Genomic DNA, 6,129 nt, shown 5'->3' on the forward strand with positions numbered 1-6,129 from the left:
CAGAGGAAATGCAAAAAGACAGATGTGTCTTTTCAGTGTTGTTCACATGGATGTGTTAACAGCACAAGCAAAAAGAATAATAAGTGCTTCATTTTCTATTTCGGTGGTTCTGGATATCATCAAATATGTTGTCAACGCTTCCTTAAATATCACCCCATGCTGCTGACCGAGTGATAATACCTCGTGAATCGCACAGAAGAGGATTAGTAGTTTGGATTATTGTTTTATCATTCAACAACTGGATTAATTTCATTGCTTCATCCCCAAAGTGTAAAAAGTGGACACAATTAATGAGAACTTAATTGTGTCCACTGATGCATGATTTATGTTCCGATATCTGTAGTGTTTGTAATCATATCTGCGATTGCCTTTTCTTCTCCTTCTGCTGGCAGGTCTCAGAGATAATTGTTTATGTGTCACCCACAACAATGTATAGAACAAGGCTGAAGCTGGTCAGGCAGCATCTGTTATACTTGATTGTGAGCTTTGCTTTCCCCCTTTTTTCTTTTTTGGTTGCATTTCTCAGATGAAAAAGAAAAGCCATTATCAGACAGCGATCTAACCAGCATTACTAACAAACAAGAGCAAACGGCACAAAGAGGAGGCCACAAAAACCCACACCTGAAACTATGAGAGGCTCCTGAAGCTGCGGTTTTGTTCTTATTTTGCTTTCTTCCTATGAAGTTCTTGTAAGCTTCGTATGTTTTGGAGTATTACCGCCCCCTCCTTATGTGCACATAGCCTTGCCTTTGCTAAAGCAGCTTGCATCTTGGAACAATGGACTATCATTGCCACTGTCTGTGTAGGAGGGGGTCTCGCTCTGGGGTGCTATCTGTTGCATCCTGTTAAAAAGGCTCATGACTTGTTTGCTTTCAGCTGATGGTGCAGCTGTTATGATACAAACGCCTCCATCAAAACATCTGTTGTAACCTGACCATTATTCACTGCGAGCCTTATAGTCCATGCTGCTCTATTTTTATTAGGTACATGTTCAACTACTCATTTATGCAAGTAGCTAATCAGCAAATAACATTTAGGCATGTAGACACGATCTAGATGACCTGCTGAAGTCCACACTGAGCATCAAAATGGTAAAGAAAGACGATCTAAGTGATTTTGAACTTGGCATGATTGTTGGTGTCAGATTGGTTGGTCTGAGTATTTTAAAAAACTGTTGATTTACTGAGATTTTCCCACACAGTGATCTCTACAGAGAATAGTGCGAGCGAGGAAATATCAGGTGAGTGGGAGTTCTCTGGGTGGAAAAAGGCCTTTCTGATACCACAGGTCAGGGGAGCATGACTGCTATAAGCTGAAGGCTGGAGTCACTCAAATGACCAATCATTACAGTCAAAGTAGGCAGAAGAGCATCTCTGAATGCACAGCACATTGGGCCACAGCAGCAGAAGAGCACACTGGGTAGCACTCCTGTTAGCTAAGCACAGAAAACTAAGGTTACAACCAAAGTCGGACAGTAGAAACCTTAAAATAAACAACATGAAACAACATTCAAAGATTTATTACCTCCCTTACTGTCAGAGCACTGGACAGTCACATGTCTGTATGATCATGGAGGGAGTTTTCTAATGTTTGACCCTAAATGCTGCTTCTGTCTCCGTCCCATTTGTGCTTTGCTCATCATTTAAAGCCTGCATGCTTCGCTCAGGAGCAACATCTGTCCCAGACAGCCACTTTGACTTTAACGTGCTTCTTTCTGTAATACATGTAGCGTTGCATTAACACAATCCTGTACATGATTCTGTTTATTAATAGTAGCTGAAAGCAGAAATGAAATAGCAGCTAGCATGCATTACTGTGATGTTTTGACCTAGTTTCATTTGTTCACTACTTGACCATATCATTCAACTATATCATCACATGCACATTTACCGCAGTGACAACCTTTCAGATCTATACTGAAGACAAGAGCAACAGCCGCTCTGTGTCTTTGCTTGTTTGGTCTGGTGTCTAATTTTACATTTCTGTCTGTTTACCTGTCTCTCTGTCGCAGTTTCAGTTTTCAACTGTCTGCTTGTAGCTGAGGATGTTTTAATGCAGCTTTCATACAAGATCAGAGATCTGGATTTGGACTGGGTCATTGCGACACCTCATTCTTTACTCTCCGTTGTAGATTTGCTGCTGAGTTGTGCTTGGGATCATTGTCCTGTTAGATGACTCAGGTTGAGCGAGGCTTTAGCTGTCAGACAGGTGGCCTCACATTCGACTCGAGTATACTTTGGTACACAGCAGAGTTCAAGGTCAACCCAAGGTAATGTACCCAAGGTAAGGTCGTGTGCCTGCAACAAGCCCAAGTCATCACCCCCCGCCACCGTGCTGACAGTTGATATGAGGTGTTTGTGGTGATATGCTCGTTTAATTTTAGCCGAACGTGGTGCTGTGCATTATGACCAAACATCTCCACTTTGATCTTTGTTCCAGATGTCTTGTGGTTTGCTGAGATGCAAGTTTGCAAAGCTAACCCAAGCTGCTCTGCTCTTTGAAAAGAGGGGCTTGTTTTAAGGAAACACTTCCAATCAAGCCATACTCGCTGTCTTTTCTTTCACGAACTTTAACGTTTAACATGATACTTGAGGCCTGTAGCGTCTGAGATGTAACACTTTTTGTCACAGACCTCATGAGAACATAATGTATTAAAACACACCTGAATGCTCCAGACCAGCAAAGCCCCCTTTTATAGAGGCTCTCACACGTGCTGATGATCAGTTGATGATTAGCAGCATCTCGCTGCTATCTTTGACAATCAGAGGCAGTAAGGGTGCGTTGAGTGTCTGTTAAAGAGATCATGACATGGTGTAATAGGTCACGTGTGGGTTACACATTTGGTTGACAAGCACCTCAGTTAAGTTCCAGGAGGAAGCACAGATCCCTTTGGGATTACATCAACAATCCCATGTAAAAGGCTGGCAAAACAAACCAGCAGAGCTTTCCGCTGTGACGAAACGTGGCTGTTAGCGTTCATCTGAGACTTAAAAAATATTTTTTAAAGGTGTAAAGGGTTATTATGATACATTATTATATCCTTATATCTAGACCTTTGATGTGAAAGCCTCTGAGGAGTATAAACACTGTGGCCGATGTGCTTTAGCACTAATGTTGTGATTAAAATGAAGACCCTCCAGTTTAGTCATTGGCTGAATGTTACTTGACAATTAGAAGCAGTTGCTTGTTGCGCTTCCCTGTCTCGGCACTTCTACCTTGACTCCACTTCTACTTGATACTTTTTCTCTTGTGGTTTGATGATTAGTGTGTCAAAGGATTGCATTCAGCAGGTTTCGTTTTCTTCTGGGTATAACGTCTTGATTTGTTTGGACATTGCTGCAGCTATGGACCAGAGGGCTTTGTGGTTTGCTCTGTTTCTGCCTCTGTCTTTGAGTTTTGACACTGAAGGTACTGTATGATTACACACATCCCATCAGTTTTAAAGTCTTGTAGAATAACAGCAGACTATAGCACTGACCTATTGTTCTTAAAGTAGCCTTTAACCCCTTTTTTGGAGACGGTTGGCGCAATTAGGCCAAACAGATCTTCATTACATCTTCTTTAATTGCAGAGACGATCATGAGAACCATTGGGGAACAAAAAGATGTCACTCCACTTTGCCCCAAGTCTAAAGTGGATTACATTTGGATAGTGTGCACGATAAAGACAAAAGGGAACAGGCCTAAAGGCTGTCGTCTGCAGTATCAACATGGACGGGGCTTTGAGAACGAGTGCGACTCCAGGTTCAGGCTGGTAAAAGAAAACCGAGTCGTGTTTCTCCAGATGATCAATTTAACAGCAGAGGATAGTGGGAAGTCCTCCTGTGAGTGTTCCCGTAGCGATGGGACAGATATTATCCATCTCCTTATCTCGGCTGAAGGTGCGTGTTTGCTTTGTTCTTTCTCTCATACCTGTTTCTGTTTGCCTCCTGTGCTGCTGTTCGAGTTGTGCGCAGACTGCTGTTGAATAAATCGGACCTGCATCACAGACTCATTCTTTTGAATCATGACTAAAATGAAAACGAATTGAGGGACATTAGCTCTTGTACTGATCCTAACATTAAAACTGGAGGTAATGTCTAAAGTCTGGTTTTACTCTGTTTTTCTACGTTTTCTAACTTTTTCTTTTGTGATTTTTTTCTAGAAGCTCACACTTCTCCAGTGAGGCAGCTGATGTCTATCACTGTGATTTGTATATGTACTGGAATTGTCATTGTAGTCGGAGTTGTCCTCGGATTTATCCTGAGACAAAATCGCTGCAGGTGAAAATTTGTTTCTTGTACTTTAAATTGAAGCAGTTTGTGTTTACAACACGCAGAGAAAAGAACTGTAACTTAAACAACTGGACAATCAGTAATCAAACAATTTTAGTTTGTAAAGATGATTTAATTGTGCAGATTAGAGAGAACATTAGACACTAATTTCAATCAAATTGTATGTAACTGAACCTGTAATAGATTTAGGATTACCTCATCTGTTTCACTGAAGCATGGCTCTAACTGTCACTTTTGTTCACAGATACCCTACAAGGAAAGAGCCACCTGTATCAATAGTAAGTGAATCCTCTTGTTCTTTATTCTGTTGTTCTGCGTTCTTATAACACAGTAAAAGAATCAAATTTATTGTGTGCATTCCTACAAACTATACATTTAGAAATCTAGCTGGCCCTCTTATCCAATGCAACATAAAACACTTGGAGAGATGCATAAATTCTGTATAAGTCAGAAAATAAAAGTTGAGAAATGAAACCACTTGAAAATCCTCTCATGTCTCTTCACCGATAAAACCTCACGATTGTTGCTTAGAGGATCAAATAAAAATGTTCGACACTCTCAAAAACGCTGCCTGACAGTTATGCTGCCAGTGTTTAGAGCATAATGCTTTGGAGGAGCCCACTTAAGACAAACAAGGATGTCTCTTAAAGGATGCACATCTTAGAGACAGAGAACTGAGAGTCAAAGGGATTTTTCTTTGCTTTCAGGGTCAGTAGTGAGAGAGAAAGACCAGGGGGACTTTGGTAAAGCGAACAGCTCAGACTTTCAGTATGATTCAGGTTTCGCAACAACACTTGTAGCAGGACATGAAACATTTTTTCCAGCTTAATTATGTGGAAACCTTTATTTACCTTTAAAATGCTCGAAATGTCACGATTTGGCTTAAAGTCAGACACAAACGCGAGTACGGAGCAGAACAAAAGCCAAGCTTCACTGTGAGGCGGATGGTAATGTCCCTATAAATGCTACAAAAGGAAGAATCACCAAGAAGTACAAAACTCCAGAAACTAACAGGGCATGAAGAGGCCGAGGAAAACTCATAAGAGACGCAGCGAGGAAATCAATGGACAGTCAAGTGCAAAATGAACAGAGACCGAGCACTCGGTAATTACAATAGAACAACAACTGTCCAAAGGTTTAAGCACCAAAATATAAAGAAACCTCAGTTTTCCATTCAAGTCACTGACCCTAAACACTCGTTTTAATCTAAATCAAGCTTAACTTTCAGACCAAAATGATGTGGAGACGTTAAATCTGATAGTCACCTTAATATATTACAAATATAAAGCAAGCTCTTGTTGGTTGAGCTGCAGTCTGTGTTCCCTGCGGCGCAGGCCACCGAGATCCTCGCTCAGCAAACACAGATGGGGTCACGCCTGCATGCAGGTCAAAGGTGACAGTCTTCAATTTGAATTTAAGCTGATGATACTCTTTGCAATCACTTCCCAAATCCCACCTTTATGCTAGCTTTAATCTGGCAGAAGCAGAAGGAAGTTGGGAAGCAGCCATTATTGCTCATGTAACATCTGCTTGCAATGAAGCTAGCCAAAGCCCTCAGAGAGAGGGCGAACCTCAGCAGCAGCAGCACAGGTCTCCTGATCACAGCCCGAGTGCATAAGCTCATAGTGTGAACTATTATGTGACCTGGTGTTTTTTAAAGTGAGTCACTGGCTGCCAAATATATATGGAAAGCTTGTTTATGAGCACAAAAACCTTACACATTTGGATGTTTTTACAGGGTAAAATCGATTATGATGCTACATACACAAGCCTTTACCGGGAGTCAGATGAGTTCTACCAGACTGTGCGACGTCAGGCTTACAACAGCGAGGAGGCGACAGATAGAGATGCAGCCA

The sequence above is a fragment of the Pundamilia nyererei genome, unplaced genomic scaffold (genome assembly GCF_000239375.1).
Source record: "Pundamilia nyererei isolate P.nyererei 1_Seehausen unplaced genomic scaffold, PunNye1.0 scaffold00390, whole genome shotgun sequence".
NCBI classification, from domain to species: Eukaryota; Metazoa; Chordata; class Actinopteri; order Cichliformes; family Cichlidae; genus Pundamilia; species Pundamilia nyererei.